Genomic DNA, 24,564 nt, shown 5'->3' with positions numbered 1-24,564 from the left:
ATGGCGTAACCATGAGGCAGATTACCAGATCTTTGGCAACTGTCACAGTTACATACAAACTCTCGGGAATCCCTATAGAGTGTAGGCCAGTAGAAGCCACATTAGAGGACCTTGGTGGCCATTTGCTCACCTCTGAAATGGCCTCCATATTGTGATCCATGGCAATGCCATAAGATCCTCTGTGCTTCTTCTCTAGGCACACACCTACGGATTATTCCGTCTACACATCTCTTAAAGAGATAGGGTTCATCCCACAAGTAGTACTTTGCATCAGTAATTAATTTTTTCTTTTGTTGCCTGCTGTACTCCTTGGGTATGAACCTTGCAGCTTTATAGTTTGCAATGTCTGCAAACCATGGTGTTTCCTGAATGGCAAACAAATGCTCATCCAGAAAGGTTTCAGAGATCTCAATAGAGGGAAAAGATGTCCCTTCTACTGGCTCTATCCGGGACAGATGATCAGCCACTTGGTTCTCTGTCCCTTTTCTATCTCTTATTTCTATATCAAACTCTTGCAGAAGCAACACCCATCTTACGAGCCTGGTTGATCAATCAGCTGGTCAGTGTACACAATCACTTTTGATCCTACTAAGTATGATCTGAACTTGTCAATGGTATAAACCACTGCAAGAAATTCTTTTCCTGTGGTTGTGTAATTTTTTTGGGCATCATTTAAAACACGGCTAGCATAATAAATGACATGCAGAAGCTTGTTATGCCTCTGTCCCAGTACTACACCAATGGCATGATCACTAGCATCACACATTAGTTCAAATGGTAATGTCTAGTCTGGTGCAGAAATAACTGGTGCTTTGACCAGCTTAGCTTTCAGAGTTTCAAATGCCGGCAGACACTCTGTGTCAAATACAAATGGCATGTCAGCAGCTATCAGATTGCTCAGAGCTTTTGCAATTTTTGAAAAATCCTTTATAAACCTCCTATAGAATCCTGCATGCCCCAGAAAGCTTCTGATTGCCTTAACATTGGCAGGTGGTAGTAATTTTTCAATTACTTCCACTTTAGCTTGATCCACCTCTATTCCCTTGTTTGAAATTTTATGCCCAAGGACAATTCTTTCAATCACCGTAAAGTGACATTTTTCCCAGTTTAAAACTAGGTTAGTCTCTTGGCATCTTTTCAGAACAAGTGCTAAATGGTCAAAGCAGGAGCTGAATGAATCTCCAAATACTGAAAAGTCATCCATGAAGACTTCCAGAAATTTCTCTACCATATCAGAAAAGATAGACAGCATGCATCTCTGAAAGGTAGCGGGTGCATTACACAGCCCAAATGGCATCCTTCTGTAGGCAAATACTCCAGATGGGCATGTGAATGATGTTTTCTCTTGATCCTGGGGATCTACTGTAATTTGGTTGTAGCCTGAATAGCCATCCAAAAAGCAGTAATAATCATGACCTGCTAGTCTTTCTAGCATCTGGTCTATGAATGGTAAAGGAAAATGATCCTTTCTGGTGGCTGTATTGAGCCTTCTAAAGTCAATACACAAGCACCACCCTGTAACTGTTCTTGTAGGAACCAGTTCATTTTTTCATTATGAACCACTGTCATGCCTCCCTTTTTGGGGACAACCTGGACAGGGCTCACCCAGGGGCTATCAGAAATAGGATAAATAATCCCAGCCTCCAGTAACTTGGTGACCTCTTTCTGCACCATTTCCTTCATGGCTGGATTTAGCCGTCTTTGTGGTTGAACCACTGGCTTAGCATCGTCCTCCAATAGGATCTTGTGCATGCATCTTGCTGGGCTGATGCCCTTAAGATCACTTATGGACCACCCAAGAGTTGTCTTGTGTGTCCTTTGCACTTGAAGTAGCGCTTCCTCTTCCAGGGGATTTAAAGCAGAGCTTATGATTACCGGAAAAATGTCACATTCTCCCAGAAATGCATATTTCAGGGATGGTGGTAATGGTTTGAGCTCGGGTTTAGGAGATTTTTCCTCTTCCCGAGGAAGTTTCAGAGGCTCTTTCAATTCCTCTGATTCCTCCAGATCAGGCTGAACATCTTTAAAGATGTTTTCCAGCTCTGATTCGAGACTCTCAGCCATGTTGATCTCCTCTACCAAAGAGTCAATAAGATCAACTTTCATGCAGGCTTTTGGTGTGTCTGGATGCTGCATGGCTTTGACAGCATTCAACTTAAACTCATCCTCATTGACTCTCAGGGTTACTTCCCCCTTTTGTACATCAATGAGAGTTCGTCCAGTTGCTAGAAAAGGTCTTCCGAGAATGAGAGTAGCACTCTTGTGCTGCTCCATTTCCAGCACTACAAAGTTAGTGGGGAAGGCGAATGGCCCAACCCTAACAATCATCTCTTCAATCACGCCTGATGGGTATTTAATGGAGCCATCAGCAAGTTGGAGACATATCTGGGTTGGTTTGACTTTGACGTTAGGATTTTTGCCAGTAAAGAATGTCATAAAAACAGTCGTGTTGTAGATATAGTCTCTAAACCGACAGAAATCCCTTCGTACAAACGTTTTGGGTGTCACAAGTAACAAACCCCTTAAATATTTGTTAACCGAGTATTCAAACCTCGGGTCGTCTTCTCAAGGAACTACGAGGAAGTGTGTTCTTATTATTGGCTATAAAGGTTGTAATCGGGGTTTAGAAGGTGAGAAGCAAGTAATTTAAATGACGAGTGAATTAAATGGCAATTAAAAATAAATAATAACGGTGAAACAACTTTTGGCAATATAAGGGAAATTAGAAGTCCAACTTAGTTATCTCTCTCAACAATAATGAAAGTTGTATCTTAATTCCACTTGGTCAACCTTTACCAGGGCAAAGAAAAGTTAAGGGACTAATTAAATTGACCTTTGAATCCTAATTATTTCCTAAGAAAAGGTTGGGATTATTTAAGTTCAGCTCAATTAGCAAGATAACGATTATCAGTTATGTTGAGTTTAATAACTGTTGAGTTACTGAATTCTTAACCAGGACCAAAAGGGGGAAAAGTAAAATTGCTGGAATAATAAAAATATCCTTAGATGGGAAGCAATGGTAACTTAAATCAAAGGGAACAATCATAAACTGAAAATACCTCAAATATCATTAATTCAAATAACTGTCTATAACATGGAATAATTCATGAATCAAATTATAATAATCAATTCAAATGTTGGAATAAATAAATATAGAACTAAAATAAAAGAACATTAAAACCTGGATCCAGAGTTACTCCCAAAACAAGAAGAAGTCCTAAATCCTAAAAGAGAGAGAGAATCTCTCTCTAAACTAAATCTAAATCATGAAAACTAGAAATTGGCGAGCTCTCTTTGAATGGGTGCATTCCCACACTTTATAACCTCTGGTCTATGCTGTCTGTACTTGGATCTGGGCCAAAAAGGGCTTCAGAATTCGTTGGGGGCGTATTCTGTAAATTCTGATACGTGGCCTCTGTCACGCGTCCGCGTGGGTCACGTGGTCGCGTCATCTGGAGCTTTTCCTTTCCACGCGGTCGCGTCAGTCATGCGATCGCGTCATGTGCGTTCTGCTTAAGGCGCGCGGTCGCGTCAGTCATGCGGCCGCGTCGCAGCTGATTCGTGCTTGGCACGCGATCGCGTCATCCATGCGATCGCGTGAATACCAGTTTCCTTCAAAGCTCCGTTTTGCTTTCTCCTTCCATTTTTGTATGTTTCCTTTTCTATCCTTTAAGTTATTCTGCCTTAGAAAATCTGAAACTACTCAACACACTAATCACGGCATCGAATGGAAATAAATGTAATTAAAATAATTAATTTTTAAAGCTTAGGAAACATGTTTTTCACAATATGACATAATAAGGAAGGGAAAGTAAAACCATGCAATTAATGTGAATAAGTAGGTGAACAATTGAATAAATCACTCTAATTAAGCACAAAAGAACTCATGAAATATGGGTTTATCAACCTCCCCACACTTAAACACTAGCATGTCCTCATGCTAAATCCAAGATGAATAACTAAGGTTAAAGTGATGGAATGTTATGAAATGCAACCTATGCTAAATGCATCTACCTAATGAGTCATGCATCATGCAACTCTAACTTATTCACTCATATATAAAGCTTACATGTAGTCAAGTTAATTCACATTCTCAAGGAGTCAAGTATATATATATATAGCTAACCCTTAAATAATAAAGCATCTTAGCAAATGAGATGTGAAAGAAAATATTGTACAAACTTGCAAAACAATTAGTAAATATAAGCACAGATATATGTTGATGAGTTATAGAACCCTCACTGGATTTTGTGTTTACTCTCTAGTCACTCAGTGTTTATTGGGTTTATTCACTCTATTTTTCTTTTTATCCTTAATTTCTATAGCTTTGTTTTTCATCTAACCAATCAACAATTATAGAATATAGTCATACCAAAAAGTCATGAGGTCTTAATTAAGGTTGTAATGGGGCCAAGGTAAAGGTAAGGATTTATGTATAGGGTTAAGTGAGCTAATAAGCGAATCCTTAATTAGACTAAGATCTCACCTTAACATACATTTTTAGCAAGATAAAACTTCTTTACCTATTCTCCCATATTATCCTACTTATTGTTTTACATGCTCATGTTTTACTTTTTATTTTTATTCCTGTGCATTGTTTTTATTTTGCATTGGGGAATTTCTTTTGTATCCCCTTTTATTTAGATGCTGAAAAATAAATTTTTTTTATTTGCACATGGTAGTTGAATCACTTTGATTTTCTCATGAACATGCTTCCCAAATTTATTTTATTTCTTTTAACTTTTCTACCTTTTGTTTCTATCATCCATGTTTCCAAAAGGTTTCCCACATTTAACTCTATTAAGGATTTTCTATCTTAAGCTAACCAAGGATTCACTTGGGATTTTCTTTTGTTTTTCTTGCTTAAGGCTAGTAATTTGGCTAAATAGAATAAAGGGGTTTTTAAAAGGCTCAAGGGGGCTAACAAGGGTGATGTAAAAGGTAGGCTAATTTGGGGTAAGTGAGTTGAAATCAAATGATGGCCTCAATCATTCTCTTGGTATGTATCTATTCTGTATTCTATAACTGGACATATAGATTAAAGCAAAGGAAAGAACATCAGAATAAAAAGAAATGTAACACACAGAAATGAAATTATGGTTTGAATGCAACCATACAATTTAAGCTCAAGACTCACAGGCTGTGTGTTCTCTAACTCAAGCATCATATATCATTTATATATTGTATGCAGGTTTAGTTAAAAATTCCCATTATTCTCCTAAAAAAATTATTTAGGGTGGCTTTTAAAGTTTTAATGTTCCTCCTTGATGAAATGTTGTCAGCTTAACTACATCATGTAATGCTATATATACAAGGTTTTATGGATCTAAATCTATTATGTTCAAGTTCCTAGCTTACTCTTTTTTATATTTGTCAATTTAAACTAAGCTATAACTAAGCTATCTTATGTAAAAAGGGTAAACTATACTAATTAATCCACTAATAAATCAGAATTGCAAACTAAACTAAATGACTAAAATGTGAACAAAAAATGCAAAATGCAGAAAATAGAGTAAAATACACAAGTAGCAATGTATAAGTACTCAAAAAATAATAGTAAAAGAAAAAGAGAAAAAAATACAGAAAAATATCCAAAATGAAAGAAAAAGTATGTAGTAGTTCACCAAAATAAACGCCAGAGATGGCGACCTCCCCACACTTAAAAGGAAGCATCGTCCCCGATGCTCAATCAAGCCGGGTGTGAAGGAGTGTCATCACTAGTAGGGATGGTAGCTGGGGTCTCTGTGGCGGTGGTGGGCTGAGAGTCTTGCTGCTGTAGAGGGGGGACTGACTAGAGCGGAATCTCCGGATCTGTAGCCTCAAGCTGATGTGGGGCCTCCTGCTGTGGTGTGGCGTGCTCTGTGCCTGCCTGCTGATGAGTCTCCGCCTGGGAATGAGGCTCCTCCTCGTGCTCATCCTCCTCCTCCTCTGATGGCTCTGATGGTGTGTCGGGCTTGGAGGGGATGTCGGCGCCCTGTCTGATCATCAGCTTTAGATGGGAATAGCGTCGCCTGCTGCGGCGCTCCAGTCTCTCATACCGGCGCCTGTTACGGCGCTCCATCTGATCAAGCTGGCGGAATAGACGGTGCACGAGGCGATAAACTGGCTCAGAGGCGGGTGGAGGTGCAGTGGTGGCAGCAGGGGCAGCTGGGGCAGCTGTAGATGAAGAGGGTCCAGCAGACAGAGGGGCTGTCTCATCAGTAGTAGTGACAGGTGGTGGTCTGTAGCCCAAAGCAAGGAAGTTCCTGCTGTGAGGGATGATCTTCCTGTAGTCCGCTGGTGGTGGTCGCTCATCGGCATCCTCCCAAGGCACATCAGCCTGACAGCCTAGCCGTGTAACCAGATAAGGAAAGGGGAGGGTGCCTCGGACGTGGACCCTGGCCATATAATGCCAGATAAAACGAGGCAAGTATAGGTCCTTACCCTCCAGCACACACCAAAGGAGGGTGATCATGGTAGCCGGGATCTCCGTCTCGTGAGTACTCGGCATCACAAAATTACTCAAGATCTGATGCCATAGCCGAGCCTCATCATTCAAGTACACTCTCTTGATCCCTCTAGGCATAGTGGTGTTCTGAACCATCTCCCAAGGAATAGCAGGGTCGAGAGCTATCCGTGCCTTTACGGCGTCCCAATCAAACCGCATCTGGCCCATGTCATCCTCAGCCTGTGCAAAACCATCTGGCTGATCGGACTTGGCTGGGAGCTGGAGAATGGTCTCGATGGCCTCCTCAGTGACCAGAATTTTCTTTCCCCTCAGGTTCACTGCATCTAGGGTAGTAAGGTAGTAGTTGCAATAGAATTCCCGGACCCAAGATGCATTGACCTCTGTTAGTGGTCTCTCCAGAAAGAACCAGCCCCGTTGCTTGATTTGCTCAGTAGTGTATTGCTGGAGGGCTTCTGGAATCTTCAAGGTACGTTCCAGGTATATATTTCTGGAGTTTGCAAAAGTCGGGTACTTCAGCTCACAGTACCGGTTTGGAAATTTTATAGGATCAGTCGAAGGGAGCAGCTGGTCAGCTTTTTCCTGCTGTGTAAAGTTCTTCTCCCGCCATGAGGAATCGTGCATTAGAGCAATGATGGACTGGGAGGAATCTTCTCTCTTGCGCTTGCCAGTAGCCTTGCCTTTGCCTTTTTTCTGTGAGGCAGACATCGTGGTAAGCGGAAGGGGTGGACCAGGGAAGAAGGTGGCTGCGGCGGGGTCCGGCGCGGTGGTGGTGCACGGCGTCGCGGTGGCTGCTGATGGGGGCAGTGGCGGCGAGGGTTTTAGGTTAGTGATAGAAGAAGGGGGGTGCGGTTGGGTGGCGGAGAGAGAGGGGGGTGCGGCTGGGTGGCCGGCGGTTGGGGGCGGTGGTCGCGGAGGCAGTTGTGGTGGAGAGAGGGGGAGAGAGGAAGATGGAAGAAGAGAGAAGAGTAGAGGGTTGGGGCGGCGGCGTACGGGGTGGCGGCGGCGTCTGGGTGGCCGGCGGTGGCGGCTGGGTGGTGCTGGGTGGTGGTTGGAGGGAGAGGGAGTAGAAAGGGAGAAGAGGGTTGGGGGTGGAGGGGGGCTCGCGACTGATAGGGTTCGCGGGCTGGGGGGGTTATATTTTCGAATCCACGCGGCCGCGTGGGGCACGCGGTCGCGTGGTTGGGACGAAAATGGGAGTGACGCGATCGCGTGGGGTGCGCGATCGCATGAGAGGGGGGAAGAAGGTTGACGCGATCGCGTCGGTCGCGCGATTGCTTCGCTGGAATTTGTGCTAAACGCACGACTCCAGCGCCGTTTTAGCGCAACTCTCTGTCTCCTTTTGGGGTGATGTGCAATCCATGCGACGCGATCGCGTCGATCACGCGGTCGCGTGGGATCGATATTGGGTAAGTGAAGCGATCGCATGGGGCATGCGATCGCGTGGGCCAATTTGTGCGAAACGCACAGGGGCTGCACGATTCCAGCCTAACTTTCTGTTCGTTGGATCCTTACGCCGATATATATATCACGCGGCCGCGTGGGTGACGCGGTCGCGCGGGTGGTGTTTTCTGCGATATGACGCGATCGCATGGGGCATGCGGTCGCGTCGTGCATCCCCTTTTTTTTTGTGCATGAAAAATGCAGAATGCAATGATTAATAAGAATGTTATGCATGATTCCAGGTTTAATAAATTAAAATGAAAAAGGAAAAATGAAAGCAATTAAAAAGAAATAAATCGAAAAAGAAGCGACCATACCCTGGTGGGTTGTCTCCCACCTAGCACTTTTAGTTAAAGTCCTTAAGTTGAACATTGGAGGAGTATCCTGCTATGGTGGCTTATGTTTAAATTCGTCCAAAAATTTCCACCAGTGCTTGGAATGCCAATAGCCTCCGGGGTCCCAAACTAGGCATGTAAAGCTTTTAAGCAGCTTCAAACAGATATTCAGCCTCCCGGGATGACGAATGTCAGAATATAATCCATGATCCCAAGCTGTGTTTTTAGATCCGCCTCCGTTTTGATTTGTAAGTTTCCATTCGGGCGGGTTAAAAAGTAGAATCTCACCGTGGTGACCAAACTTTCTCCGTGATCCATGCAATTGAGCATGATACCAACCCGTGTACTTCGAGGTGAAGCGTGGAACCTTATTGAAGCTGGTGCACTAGTTCTGAGTACGAGCCAATTCCCTTTTACTCTTAAAGCCGCAAAGAGCTCTAAGTTGGCCATCTGTTTCAAGCAAACCATATTCAAGTGAATAAGTAAAATTATAAGTTAAGGATTGTACCCACTTGAAGCTTGTATTAGGTGGTAATGGCCTTGGGATAGGTGTTTTTGGTGGTTCTGCAAGTTCCGTTTCCTTGTGCTCTTCTGTGAATTCTTCTACTTCCTTGTAAAGATCTTCAATTGTATATGTATCCTGGTCGAAGTCTTCTATGTCTTCCTCATCACTCGAGTCATAGATTGGAGGTTGAGAGAAATCTACCTCCGCATCATCTTCATATTCACTTGGGAAAAATTCTTCAATCTCAGAGAATTCACTTGCGGACGCAAGTTCATCACTAGGAGAACTAGACTTGTGACTATCATCATCAAGGAAATTTGCTTCTTGGGTTATTCCGTCTGATTCTTCGTAAACGACTTGCCTTGGAGATTGTACGGTATCCTCCTTAGCATCAACTGTAGCATCTTGGACGGAGTTTTCCTCAATTCTGGATTCCCAAGGAAGTTTAGCATCTCCTAGATCTTCAACCAACTCTTCTACTTGAACAATGACAGTTTCTTCCACTTGTTCTAGTACGTATTCATTCTCTGTCTAGTCCACTGGAGTCTCTAGTATTTCTTTCATGCTATGCTCTTCATCGGGCTGTCCACATGGAGCTCTGGTTGGTCCTTGTATATTTGAGCGTCTAGTGGCCCATTGAATTACTGCTTGCTCCAATTGTTAAATGGTTGTTTAAAATTTACTCACTGTTTCTCTTAGGCGATCCTCTGCTTCGCGGTTTGCCAGACTTGGACATGATACAAAGGAAAGTGGTGATGATTGGGAACGATTGGATTGGTATTGGGGTAAGGAAGGACCATATGATGGCGAATGGTGAAGAGAAGCTTTTGAGTGTGGTGGTTCGAGCTTATGTTGAAAGGATGGTTCATATGCACGGGGTGGGGCTTGTTGGTAGTTACAAGGTTGTCCACCATGTCTTTCAGCTGGGTATGCACGGTAGAATGGTCTTTGCCCAGGATATCTCAGAGGGTGTTGCTGCCAAAAGGGTTGATTAGATCCTCTTGGTTCCATCCATCCTTGATTGGTCTGACCTTGATGCACATTCCTGCTGTAACTTCTATTTCCTTTAACAATATTAGAACCAAACTCAAAGCGAGGGGGGTAAGAGTTTATAGTAGCAAATAAAGATAAAAAGGAAAAACAAAAATAAATAAACAAGCAAAAGAAAAAAATATTTACAATAACCAATAATAAGGCACACGTTAGCAGTTCCCCGGCAACGGCGCCATTTTGACGTTAGGATTTTTTCCAGTAAAGAATGTCATAAAAATAGTCGCGTTGTAGATATAGTCTCTAAACCGACAGAAATCCCTTCGTACAAATGTTTTGGGTGTCACAAGTAACAAACCCCTTAAAAATTGTTAACCGAGTATTCAAACCTCGGGTCGTCTTCTCAAGGAACTGCGAGGAAGTGTGTTCTTATTATTGGCTATAAAGGTTGTAATCGGGGTTTAGAAGGTGAGAAGCAAGTAATTTAAATGGCGAGTGAATTAAATGGCAATTAAAAATAAATAATAACGGTGAAACAACTTTTGGCAAGATAAGGGAAATTAGAAGTCCAACTTAGTTATCTCTCTCAACAATAATGAAAGTTGTATCTTAATTCCACTTGGTCAACCTTTACCAGGGCAAAGGAAAGTTAAGGGACTAATTAAATTGACCTTTGAATCCTAATTGTTTCCTAAGAAAAGGTTGGGATTATTTAAGTTCAGCTCAATTAGCAAGATAACGATTATCAGTTATGTTGAGTTTAATAACTGTTGAGTTACTGAATTCTTAACCAGGACCAAAAGGGGGAAAAGTAAAATTGCTGGAATAATAAAAATATCCTTAGATGGGAAGCAACGGTAACTTAAATCAAAGGGAACAATCATAAACTGAAAATACCTCAAATATCATTAATTCAAATAACTGTCTGTAACATGGAATAATTCATGAATCAAATTATAATAATCAATTCAAATGTTGGAATAAATAAATGTAGAACTAAAATAAAAGAACATTAAAACCTGGATCCAGAGTTACTCCCAAAACAAGAAGAAGTCCTAAATCCTAAAACAGAGAGAGAATCTCTCTCTAAACTAAATCTAAATCATGAAAACTAGAAATTGGCGAGCTCTCTTTGAATGGGTGCATTCCCACACTTTATAACCTCTGGTCTATGTTGTCTGTACTTGGATCTGGGCCAAAAAGGGCTTCAGAATTTGCTGGGGGCGTATTCTGTAAATTCTGATACGTGGCCTCTGTCACGCGTCCGCGTGGGTCACGCGGTCGCGTCATCTGGAGCTTTTCCTTTCCACGCGGTCGCGTCAGTCATGCGACCACGTCATGTGCGTTCTGCTTAAGGCGCGCGGTCGCGTCAGTCATGCGGCCGCGTCGCTGCTGATTCGTGCTTGGCACGCGATCGCGTCATCCATGCGATCGCGTGAATACCAGTTTCCTTCAAAGCTCCGTTTTGCTTTCTCCTTCCATTTTTGTATGTTTCCTTTTCTATCCTTTAAGTTATTCTGCCTTAGAAAATCTGAAACTACTCAACACACTAATCACGGCATCGAATGGAAATAAAGGTAATTAAAATAATTAATTTTTAAAGCTTAGGAAACATGTTTTTCACAATATGACATAATAAGGAAGGGAAAGTAAAACCATGCAATTAATGTGAATAAGTAGATGAAGAATTGAATAAGTCACTCTAATTAAGCACAAAAGAACTCATGAAATATGGGTTTATAAGACTTCTTCAGTTAAACCAAGCTTTCTGATAGTGGATGCAGGTATTAGGTTGATGCTTGTCCCAAGATCACATAAAGCTATCTTGGTGCAATTACCCTCTAATAAGCATGGTATCGTAAAGCTCCCAGGATATTTAAGCTTTTTTTGGGAAGATTTTCAGAATGATTGCACTGCATTCTTCAGTGAGGAGAACTCTTTCAGTTTCTCTCCAATCCTTCTTATGACTCAAGATCTCTTTCATGAACTTGGCATAAGAGGGTATTTGCTCAAGTGCCTCTGCAAACAGAATCTTTATTTCAAGAGTCCTGAGATAGTCTGCAAAGCGGGAAAATTGCTTATCCTGCTCCTCTTTGCAGAGTTTTTGAGGATAAGGCATCTTGACTTTGTATTCCTCAACCTTGGTTGCTGCAGGTTTATTTCCTACAGAGGTGGTTGGAGAATCCTTTTTAGAGGGGTTGTTATCAGTACTTGTGTGTGTCTGATCCCTCACTGGCATTTGAATGCCAGGGTTAGAAGCTTGATTGGCATTGGACGCCAACTTCTTACCTGTTTCTGGCGTTTAAACGCCAGAACTGAGCTTCCATTGGGCGTTTGACGCCATCTCCTTGCCTGTTTCTGGCATTTGAACGCCAGAACTACGCGTGGGTTGGGCGTTTAACGCCAGCTTTGCATCCTTTTCTGGCGTTTGAACGCCAAAGTTATTCTTCTCTGGGCTCTTACTGTCCTCAGAGGGATTTTGGATAATATTTTGTTCATCCTCTGTCAGTTGTTCTTTTCTTGGCTTTCTACTACTCTGAAGTGAGGTATTTAATGTTTTCTCACTTCTTAATTTAACTGCCTGGCACTCTTCTGTTAACTGCTTTGATAATTGCTATTTTGTCTGATTCAATTGTGCTTCCATATTTTTATTTGCATTTTTTATGTCTTCTAGCATCTCCTTGAATTCTGCTAACTGCCTTGTTATAGAAGATAGTTGCTGATTGAGTTCAGCAACTTGTTCCTGAGGACTAAAGTCAGTTGATACTGCCTTAGTGGTGCTCGAAATTGTGATTCATACTTAAATTGTTGTTCGAAATTGATTCCCTGGTAATGGCTCCAAAAACGTATGCACAATACCATGGTCCAGACATAACTTCACAACTTCGCGCAACTAACCAACAAGTGCACTGGGTCGTCCAAGTAATAAAACCTTACGTGAGTAAGGGTCGATCCCACGGAGATTGTCGATATGAAGCAAGCTATGGTCACCTTGTAAATCTCAGTCAGGCGGATATCAAATGGTTATGGAGTTTTCGAATAGTAATAATAAATAAACATAAAATAAAGATAGAAATACTTATGTAATTCATTGGTGAGAATTTTAGATAAGCGTATAGAGATGCTTTCGTTCTTCTGAACTTCTGCTTTCCTGCTGTCTTCATCCAATCAGTCTTACTCCTTTCCATGGCAAACTTTATGTAAGGGCATCACCGTTGTCAATGGCTACATCCCATCCTCTTGTGAAAAAGGTCCAAATGCTCTGTCACAGCACGGCTAATCATCTGAGGTTCTCGATCATACTGGAAAAGGATTCACCCTCCTTTTGCGTCTGTCACTACGCCCAGCACTCGCGAGTTTGAAGTTTGTCACAGTCATTCAATCCCTGAATCCTACTCGGAATACCACAGACAAGGTTTAGACTTTCCGGACTCTCATGAATGCTTCCATCAATCTAGCTTATACCACGAAGATTATGATTAAGAGATCCAATAGATATTCATTCAATCTAAGGTGGAACGGAAGTGGTTGTCAGGCACGCGTTCGTAGGAGAATGATGATGATTGTCACGTTCATCACATTCATATTGATGTGCGAATGAATATCTTAGAAGCGGAATAAGTTGAATTGAATAGAGAAACAGTAGTACTTTGCATTAATTCGTGAGGAACAGCAGAGCTCCACACCTTAATCTATGGAGTGTAGAAACTCTACCGTTAAAAATACATAAGTGAAAGGTTCAGGCATGGCCGAATGGCCAGCCCCGAAACGTGAGCAATATGATCCGAAGAAGAACTAAAAATCATAAGATGTCTAATACAATAGTAAAAAGTCCTATTTATACTAAACTAGCTACTAGGGTTTACAGAAGTAAGTAATTGATGCATAAATCCACTTTCGGGGCCCACTTAGTGTGTGCTTGGGCTGAGCTTGAAGTTTACACGTGGAGAGGTCATTCTTGGAGTTGAACGCTAGTTTGTAACGTGTTTCCGGCATTCAACTCTGGCTTGTGACGTGTTTCTGGCGTTTAACTCCAGACTGCAACGTAGAACTGGCGTTCAATGCCCTTTTGTGTCGTCTAAACTCGACTTATGGACTATTATATATTGCCGGAAAGCCCTGGATGTCTACTTTCCAACGCAATTGGAAGCGCACCATTTTGAGTTTTGTAACTCCAGAAAATACACTTTGAGTGCAGGGAGGTCAGAATCCAACAGCATCAGTAGGCCTTCTTCAACATCTGAATCTGATTTTCGCTCAAGTCCCTCAATTTCAGTCAGAAAATACCTGAAATCACAGAAAAACACACAAACTCATAGTAAAGTCCAGAAATGTGAATTTAACATAAAAACTAATAAAAACATCCCTAAAATTAACTAGATCCTACTAAAAACATACTAAAAACAATGCCAAAAAGCGTATAAATTATCCGCTCATCACAACACCAAACTTAAATTGTTGCTCTTCCCCAAGCAACTGAAAATCAAATAGGATAAAAAGAAGAGAATATACTATAAATTCCAAACTATCAATGAAACATAGCTCCAATCAGATGAGCGGGACTTGTAGCTTTTTGCCTCTTGAATAGTTTTGGCATCTCACTTTATCCATTGAAGTTCAGAATGATTGGCATCTATAGGAACTCAGAGTTCAGATAGTGTTATTGATTCTCGTAGTTCAGTATGTTGATTCTTGAACACAGCTACTTTATGAGTCTTGGCTGTGGCCCTAAGCACTTTGTTTTCCAGTATTACCACCGGATACATAAATGCCACAGACACATAATTGGGTAAACCTTTTCAGATTGTGACTCAGCTTTGCTAAAGTCCCCAATTAGAGGTGTCCAGGGTTTTTAAGCACACTCTTCTTTTGCTTTGGACCTTGACTTTAACCGCTCAGTCTCAAGTTTTCACTTGACACCTTCACGCCACAAGCACATGGTTAGGGACAACTTGGTTTAGCCGCTTAGGCCAGGATTCATTCCTTTAGGCCCTCCTATCCACTGATGCTCAAAGCCTTGGGATCCTTTTTATTTACCCTTGCCTTTTGGTTTTAAGGGTTATTGGCTTTTTGCTCTTGCCTTTTGGTTTTAAGAGCTTTTGGCTTTTTCTGCTTGCTTTTTCTTTTTCTTTCTAATTCTTTTTTCACCTTTTTTTTTCTTTCTTTTTTTTTCTGCAAGCTTTTGTATTCACTGCTTTTTCTTGCTTCAAGAATCATTTTTATGATTTTTCAGATTATCAAATAACATGTCTCCTTGTCATCATTCTTTCTAGAGCCAACATATTTAACATTCATAAACAACAACTTCAAAAGACATATGCACTGTTCAAGCATTCATTCAGAAAACAAAAAGTATTGTCACCACATCAATATAATTAAACTAAGTTCAAGGATAAATTCGAAACTCATGTACTTCTTGTTCTTTTGAATTAAAAACATCTTTCCATTTAAGAGAGGTGATGGATTCATATTTACCACTTTAAAGCATAGACACTTAGACACTAATGATCATGTAATAAAGACACAAACATAGATAAACATTTAGCATACAAAAACGAAAAACAGAAAATTTAAGAACAAGGAATGAGTCCACTTTAGTGATGGTGACGTTTCCTTCTTGAGGAACCAATGATGTCCTTGAGCTCTTTTATGTCTCTTCCTTGTCTTTGTTGCTCCTCCCTCATTGCTCTTTGATCTTCTCTAATTTCATGAAGGATGATGGAGTGCTCTTGATGTTCCACCCATAGTTGTCCCATGTTGTGTGGAGGAAAATGTATCTTCTGAGGTATCTCAGGGATCTCTTGATTTGCAGTCAAATGTTCTACCACGAGCTATAGACCCTTGAGATGAATCTTTTCATCTCCCATGACTTGGAGGTGGAAGCTTTTGTCTTCCCTTTCCCTTTTCTAGAGGTTTCTCTGGCCTTAGGTGCCATCAATGGTTACGAAAAAACAAAAAAACTATGCTTTTACCACACCAAACTTAGAATGTTGCTCGACCTCGAGCAAAAGAAGAAAGAATAGAAGAAGAAGAAGATGTGGAAGAATCTAGGATTATGAGGAGGGAAGGTGGGGATCCTGTAGGGTCCACAGATCCTGAGATGATCCTGTGAGGTCCACAGATCTTGAGGTATCAAGGATTTACATCCCTGCACCAATTAGGCATGTAAAATGCCTTTGCATGCAATTCTGGCGTTTAAACACCGAACTGATGCTTGTTCTGGGTGTTCAACGCCCAGATGCAGCATGTTTCTGGCGTTGAACGCCAGTTCTATGCTTGTTTCTGGCGTTCAGCGCCAGATCCATGCTCTGTTCTGGCGTTGAACGCCAGCCAGATGCTCCTTACTGGCATTTAAACGCCAATAAGCCCTTCCTCCAGGGTGTGATTTTTCTTCTGCTGTTTTTTATTCTGTTTTTAATTTTTGTAATTATTTTGTGACTCCACATGATCATGAACCTAATAAAATATGAAAGAACAATAAAAATAAAAATAAAATTAGATAAATAAAAATTGGGTTGCCTCCCAACAAGCGATTCTTTAATGTCAATAGCTTGACAGTGGGCTCTCATGGAGCCTCACAGATGTTCAGAGCATTGTTGAGACTCCCCAACACCAAACTTAGAGTTTGGATATGGGAGTTTAACACCAAACTTAGAGTTTGGTTGTGGCCTCCCAACACCAAACATAGAGTTTGACTGTGGGGGCTCTGGTTGACTCTATTTTGAGAGAAGCTTACTGTGCCTCTTTTCCATGTTTACAGAAGGATGTCCTTGAGTTTTAAACTCAAGGGAGTCCTCATTCAATTGAAGGACTAGTTCACCTCTGTTAACATCAATCACACCTCTTGCTGTGGCTAGGAAGGGTCTTCCAAGAATGATGGATTCATCCTCATCCTTCCCAGTATCCAGGATTATGAAATCAGCAGGGATATAAAGGCCTTCAACCTTTACTAACATGTCCTCTACTTGTCCATAAGCCTGTTTTCTGGAATTGTCTGCCATCTCTAATGAGATTTTAGCAGCTTGTACCTCAAAGATTCCAAGTTTCTCCATTACAGAGAGTGACATGAGGTTTATTCCTAACCCAAGGTCACATAGAGCCTTTTCAAAGGTCATGGTGCCTATGGTGCAAGGTATTAGGAACTTTCCAGGATCCTATTTCTTCTGAGGCAATCTCAGTTGATCCAATGCATTTAGTTCATTGGTGAACAGGGGAGGTTCATCTCCCCAAGTCTCTTTACCAAATAAATTGGCATTCATCTTCATGATTGCACCAAGGAACTTGGCAACTTGCTCTTCAGTAACATCTTCATTCTTTTCAGAAGAAGAGTACTCTTCAGAGCTCGTGAATGGCATAAGGAGGTTCAATGGAATCTCTATGGTCTCTAGATGAGTCTCAGATTTCTTTGGTTCCTCAGAGGGAAACTCCTTATTGATCACTAGACGTCCCAGGAGGTCTTCCTCCTTGGGATTCACGTCCTCCCCTTCCTCCTTGGGTTCGGCTATGATGGTTATATCAATGGCCTTACACTCTCCTTTTGGATTTTCTTTTGTATTGCTTGGGAGAGCACTAGGAGGAGTTTCAGTGATCTTCTTACTCAGCTGGCCCACTTGTGCTTCCAAATTTCTAATGGAAGACCTTGTTTCATTCATGAAAATCACAGTGGCCTTAGATAAATCAGAGACTAAGTTTGCTAAATTAGAGATATTTTGTTCAGAGTTCTCTGTCTGTTGCTGAGTGGATGATGGAAAAGGCTTACTATTGCTAAACCTGTTTCTTCCACCATTATTAAAGCCTTGTTGAGACTTTTGTTGATCCTTCCATGAGAAATTTGGGTGATTTCTCCATGATGTGTTATAGGTGTTTCCATAAGGTTCAACCATATAATTTACCTCTGCTATTGAAGGGTTCTCAAGATCATAAGCTTCTTCTTCAGAAGATGCCTCTTGAGTACTATTGGATGCAGCTTGCATTCCATTCAGACTCTGAGAAATCATATTGACTTGTTGAGTCAATATTTTATTCTGAGCTAATATGGCATTCAGAGTATCAATTTCAAGAACTCCCTTCTTCTGAGGCGTCCCATTACTCACAGGATTCCTCTTAGAAGTGTACATGAACTGGTTATTAGCAACCATGTCAATGAGTTCTTGAGCTTCTGTAGGCATTTTCTTTAGGTGAATGGATCCACCTGCAGAAGTATCCAATGACATCTTAGCTAATTCAGACAGACCATCATAGAATATATACAGGATGGTCCATTCTGAAAGCATGTCAGAAGGACACTTTTTTGTCAGTTCTTTGTATCTCTCCCAAGCTTCATAGAGGGATTCACCTTCTTTCTGTCTGAAGGTTTGAACATCCACTCTAAGCTTACTCAGCTTTTGAGGAGGAAAAAACTTGGCTAAGAAAGCCGTGACCAGCTTATCCCAAGAGTTCAGGCTATCTTTGGGTTGAGAGTCCAACCACACTCTAGCTCTGTCTCTTACAGCAAAAGGGAAAAGCATGAGCCTGTAAACTTTAGGATCTACTCCATTAGTCTTAACAGTATCACAGATTTTCAAGAATTCAGTTAAGAACTGAAAGGGGTCTTCAGATGGAAGTCCATGAAACTTGCAGTTTTGTTGCATCAGAGAAACTAGTTGAGGTTTAAGCTCAAAATTGTTCGCTCCAATGGTAGGGATGGAGATGCTTCTTCCATATAAATTGGAATTAGGTGCAGTAAAGTCACCAAGCATCCTCCTTGCATTATTATTATTTTCGGCTGCCATCTCCTCTTCCTGTTCGAAAATTTCTGTAAGGTTATCCCTGGGTTGTTGTATTTTAGCTTCTCTTAGTTTTCTCTTCAGAATCCTTTCAGGTTCAGGGTCTGCTTCAACAAGAATGTTCTTGTCCTTGCTCCTGCTCATATGAAAAAGAGGGAACAGAAAAATAATAATAATAGGGATCCTTTTTGCCCAAGTATAGAGGTTCCCCTGTGTGAGTAGAAAAAGAAAAGAATGTAATGTAAAGAAGGGAAGAAGAGAAAATTCAAACACAGATGGAAGAGGGGGTTCGAATTTGGGTGAGATGAAGTGTTAGTAGATGAATAAATAAATAGAAGGAGATGAGAGAAAAAGAGGATTCTCGAAAATAAAATTTTGAAAAGGGGTTAGTGATTTTCGAAAATTAGGAATGAAATCAAATTAAAATTAAAAATTGAAACAATTAGTTAATTAAAAAGAATTTTTGAAAAAGAGGGAAGAGATTTTCGAAAATTAGAGAGAGAGTTAGTTAGGTAGTTTTGAAAAAGATAAGAAACAAACAAAAAGTCAATTAGTTAGTTGAAACAAATTTTGAAAATCAATTTTTAAAATATAAGAAGATAAAAAGTTAGAAAAGATATCTAAAAAAATCAAATTTTTGAAAAAGATAAGATTTTAAAAAAAATGATAGGAAGATATGATTAGAATTATTTTTGAAAAGGATTTGATTTTTAAAATCACAATTAATGACTTGATTCACAAGAAATCACAAGATATGATTCTAGAACTTAAAGTTTGAATCTTTCTTAACAAGCAAGTAACAAACTTGAAATTTTTGAATCAAAACATTAATTGTTGATGATATTTTCGAAAATTATGATATAAAATTAAGAAAAATATTTTTGAAAAATATTTTAAAATTTTTGAAAATAAATAAGAAAAGTGAAAAAGATATAATTTTTTAAAAAGATTTTGAAAAAGATAAGATTTTCAAATTGAAAATTTGATTTGACTCATAAAAAACAACTAGATTTTAAAATTTTTTTTGAAAAAGTCAATCAAATTTTTGAAATTTATGAGAGAAAAAAGGAAAGATATTTTTTTTATTTTTGAATTTTTATGATGAGAGAAAGAAACACTAAAAATGTTCAATGCATGGAAATTTTAGATCAAAACAATGAATGCATGCAAGAATGCTATGAATGTCAAGATGAACACCAAGAACACTTTGAAGATCATGATGAACATCAAGAACATATGTTTGAAAATTTTTTCAAGAAAAGAAAACATACAAGACACCAAACTTAGAAAATTTTCATGTATAGACACCATGAATGCAAGAATGCATATGAAAAATAAGAAAAGACACAAAACAAGAAAATATAAGGATCAAACAAGAAGACTGGTCAAGAACAACTTGAAGATCATGATGAATGCAATGCATGAATGCATGAATTTTCGAAAAATGCAAAGAATTTTTAGAAAAAATGCAATTGACACCAAACTTGAAAGTGGCTCAAGACTCAAACAAGAAACACAAAATATTTTTGATTTTTATGATTTTATGAATTTTTTTTATATTTTTCGAAAATTATTTGTGAAAAAGAAAAATAAGGATTCCAAAATTTTTAATATGAATTCCAGGAATCTTGCACTCTTAGTCTAAAGCTCCAATCTGAGGGTTAGACATGGCTTAATAGCCAGTCAAGCTTTAGCATGTAAATCAGGTGGATCAGGAACAGCAGCAGGTGGATTAGCAACAACTAGCTTGCTCTTAATAATGTTGGGTTGGAAGCCCCAGTCCAAATAAATTTAGACATGGCTTTGCAGCCAGCTAGGCTTCACATGCTTCATGAAACTCTAGAATTCATTCTTAAAAATTATGAAGAAAAAATATATATTTTTTTTTGAAAATAATTTTTTTTTTGGAAAATTTTTTTGAAAACTTTTTGAAAATAAAATAAGAAGAAAAATACCCAATCTGAGCAACAAGATGAACCGTCAGTTGTCCAAACTCGAACAATCCCGGCAACGGCGCCAAAAACTTGGTGCTCGAAATTGTGATTCATACTTAAATTGTTGTTCGAAATTGATTCCCTGGTAATGGCTCCAAAAACGTATGCACAATACCATGGTCCAGACATAACTTCACAACTTCGCGCAACTAACCAGCAAGTGCACTGGGTCGTCCAAGTAATAAAACTTTACGTGAGTAAGGGTCGATCCCACGGAGATTGTCGGTATGAAGCAAGCTATGGTCACCTTGTAAATCTCAGTCAGGCGGATATCAAATGGTTATGGAGTTTTCGAATAGTAATAATAAATAAATAGAAAATAAAGTTAGAAATACTTATGTAATTCATTGGTGAGAATTTCAGATAAGAGTATAGAGATACTTTCGTTCTTCTGAACTTCTGCTTTCCTGCTGTCTTCATCCAATCAGTCCTACTCCTTTCCATGGCAAACTTTATGTAAGGGTATCACCGTTGTCAATGGCTACATTCCATCCTCTTGTGAAAAAGGTCCAAATGCTCTGTCACAGCACGGCTAATCATCTGAGGTTCTCGATCATACTGGAATAGGATTCACCCTCCTTTTGCGTCTGTCACTACGCCCAGCACTCGTGAGTTTGAAGTTTGTCACAGTCATTCAATCCCTGAATCCTACTCGGAATACCACAGACAAGGTTTAGAATTTCCGGACTCTCATGAATGCCGCCATCAATCTAGCTTATACCACGAAGATTCTGATTAAGAGATCCAAGAGATATTCATTCAATCTAAGGTGGAACGGAAGTGGTTGTCAGGCACGCGTTCGTAGGGGAATGATGATGATTGTCACGTTCATCACATTCATATTGAAGTGCGAATGAATATCTTAGAAGCGGAATAAGTTGAATTGAATAGAGAAACAGTAGTACTTTGCATTAATTCGTGAGGAACAGCAGAGCTCCACACCTTAATCTATGGAGTGTAGAAACTCTACCGTTAAAAATACATAAGTGAAAGGTTCAGGCATGGCCGAATGGCCAGCCCCTAAACGTGAGCAATATGATCCGAAGAAGAACTAAAAATCATAAGATGTCTAATACAATAGTAAAAAGTCCTATTTATACTAAACTAGCTACTAGTGTTTACAGAAGTAAGTAATTGATGCATAAATCCACTTTCGGGGCCCACTTAGTGTGTGCTTGGCCTGAGCTTGAAGTTTACACGTGGAGAGGTCATTCTTGGAGTTGAACGCCAGTTTGTAACGTGTTTCTGGCGTTCAACTCTGGCTTGTGACGTGTTTCTGGCGTTTAACTCCAGACTGCAGCATAGAACTGGAATTCAACGCCCTTTTGCGTCATCTAAACTCGGCCAAAGTATGGACTATTATATATTGCTGGAAAGCCCTGGATGTCTACCTTCCAACGCAATTGGAAGCGCGCCATTTTGAGTTCTGTAGCTCTAGAAAATCCACTTTGAGTGCAGAGAGGTCAGAATCCAACAGCATCAGCAGTCCTTCTTCGACCTCTGAATCTGATTTTTACTCAAGTCCCTCAATTTCAGTCAGAAAATACCTGAAATCACAGAAAAACACACAAAGTCATAGTAAAGTCCAGAAATGTGAATTTAACATAAAAACTAATAAAAACATCCCTAAAAGTAACTAGATCCTACTAAAAACATACTAAAAACAATGCCAAAAAGCGTATAAATTATCCGCTCATCACTTAGCTTCTTCTTTCATGGAGGACTCATTACCTATGTACAGATGCTGATTTCTAGCAACTATATCAATAAGCTCTTGAGCCTCTTCAATAGTCTTTCTCATGTGTATAGATCCACCAGCTGAGTGGTCTAGAGATATCTGAGCTTTTTCTGTAAGCCCATAGTAGAAGACGTCTAATTGCACCCACTCTGAAAACATTACAGAGGGGCATTTTCTTAGCATCCCTCTGTACCTCTCCCAGGCGTTATAAAGGGATTCATCATCCTCTTGTTTAAAGCCTTGGATGTCCAGCCTTAGCTGTGTCATCCTTTTTGGAGGGAAATATTGATTCAGGAATTTGTCTAATAATTGTTTCCATGTCCTTATGCTTGCTGTGGGTTGGTTATTTAACCACCTCTTAGCTTGATCTTTTACAGCAAATGGAAACAGTAACAGCCTGTATACGTCCTGATCTACCTCCTTGTCACGCATTGTGTCAGCAATTTACAAGAACTGCGCCAGAAACTCAGTAGGTTCTTCCTGTGGAAGACCGGAATACTAGCAATTTTGCTCCACCATGACAATGAGCTGAGGATTTAGCTCAAAACTGCTTGCTTTGATGGGAGGTATACAGATGCTACTCCCATATGCAGCAGTAGTGGGGTTAGCATATGACCCCAGAGTCCTTCTAGACTGTTCATTTCCACTTAGGTCCATGATGGAAAAAGGGAGATGATGCGGATTGCAAATAAAATATTTTTATTTTTATTTTTTTTTTGAAAACCGAAATTAAAATAAAATAAAATAAAATAAATGAAAAATTGACTATAATTTCGAAAATTAGAAGAAAAAGAAATAAAAAATTGAAAACTAAATTAATTAATTAAAAAGATTTGAAAAAAATGTGGGTGAGGATTTTTGAAAAAATGAAGAGAGAGAAATTGGTTAGGAAGTTTTGAAAAAGATACGTCTTAAAATTAAAGATACTTGTAAGAAAATAAAATAAAATAAAATAAAATAAATAAAAGAAAAGATATGAAAAAGATTTTATTTTAAGATTTGAGATTTGAAAAGATAAAATAAGCTAGGTAAGAGAAGATAAGGAATTTAAATTAAAAACTTTTGAAATTTAAATTTTGAAATTTGAAATTTGAAATAAGATAAGATAAGTTTTTGAAAAAGATATGATTTTTTTTTTTGAAAAAGATTTGAATTTTGAAATTTTTTTTTAAAACTAAGATAAGATAGAGTAGAAATTTTAAAATAAAAATCTGAAATTCTTATGTAAATTTCAAAAATTACATAAAATAAAGAGAAAAGATATATTTTTTGAATTTAATGAGGAAAGAGAAAAACAATAAAATGACACAAAACTTAAAATTTTTAGATCTAATGCTCCTTATTTTCGAAAATTTGGAGGAAAAACACCAAGGAACACCAAACATAAAAATTTTAAGATCAAAACACAAGCAAGACTCAAGAACACCTTGAAGATTCACAAGAACACGAAGAACAAAAATTCAACGACTCAAAGTACTCAATAACAAAAAAAAGAACACCAAACTTAAAATTTGACACAAGATTTAATCAAAGAAAAATTATTTTTGAGAAAATTTTAGAAAGAAGGACTCAAAGGAGCAACTATTCACAAGAACATAGACGCATTCAACAAATGCAAGGATTAAACAGAGAAAAACTATTTTTTTTTTGGATGACAAAAACACAAAGGACACCAAGCTTAAAACATGCAACTAGACTCAAATAGAAAACTCTAAAGATTAATAAAGAAAAATAATATATTTTTGGAAAATTTTTGAAAAGAAAATAAAAGACTCTGACCCAAAAGACAAAATTTTCCTAATCTAAGCAACAAGATGAACCGTCAGTTGTTCAACTAGTAACCTAGGTATACAGAAAATGAATAAACTAAGATAATTGGTGCAGAAATCCACTTCTGGGGCCCACTTGGTGTGTGTTGGGGCTAAGACTTAAGCTTCTCACGTGCCTAGGCTGTTTCTGGAGTTGAACGCTAGGTTGTAATCTGTTTCTGGCATTCAACTCCAATTTGTAACCTGTTTCTGGCGTTTGACGCCAGACTGCAGCATTGAACTGGCGTTGAACGTCAGTTTACGTCGTCTATCCTTGAGCAAAGTATGAACTATTATATATTGCTGGAAAGCCCTGGATGTCGACTTTCCAACGCAATTGAGAGCGCGCCATTTGGACTCCTGTAGCTCGAGAAAATCCATTTCAAGTGCAGGGAGGTCAGAATCCAACAGCATCTGCAGTCCTTTTTCAGCCTGAATCAGATTTTTGCTCAGCTCCCTCAATTTTAGCCAGAAAATACCTGAAATTACAGAAAAACACACAAACTCATAGTAAAGTCCAGAAATATTATTTTTATTTAAA

At 39.3% G+C, this 24,564-nt stretch overlaps 1 non-coding gene across 1 annotated transcript; it reads left to right on the top strand.

Annotated features, from left to right (window-relative positions):
- The first annotated feature begins 17,985 nt into the window (after nucleotides 1–17,985).
- LOC112760420 (small nucleolar RNA R71) lies at nucleotides 17,986–18,093 on the top strand. The gene has a single exon (XR_003180862.1). It is a non-coding gene; the product is annotated as a small nucleolar RNA R71 (small nucleolar RNA).
- Nucleotides 18,094–24,564: the final 6,471 nt, after the last annotated feature.

The sequence above is a fragment of the Arachis hypogaea genome, chromosome 16 (assembly GCF_003086295.3).
Source record: "Arachis hypogaea cultivar Tifrunner chromosome 16, arahy.Tifrunner.gnm2.J5K5, whole genome shotgun sequence".
Lineage (NCBI taxonomy): Eukaryota > Viridiplantae > Streptophyta > Magnoliopsida > Fabales > Fabaceae > Arachis > Arachis hypogaea.
This window is presented reverse-complemented; position numbering and strand designations above follow the sequence as displayed.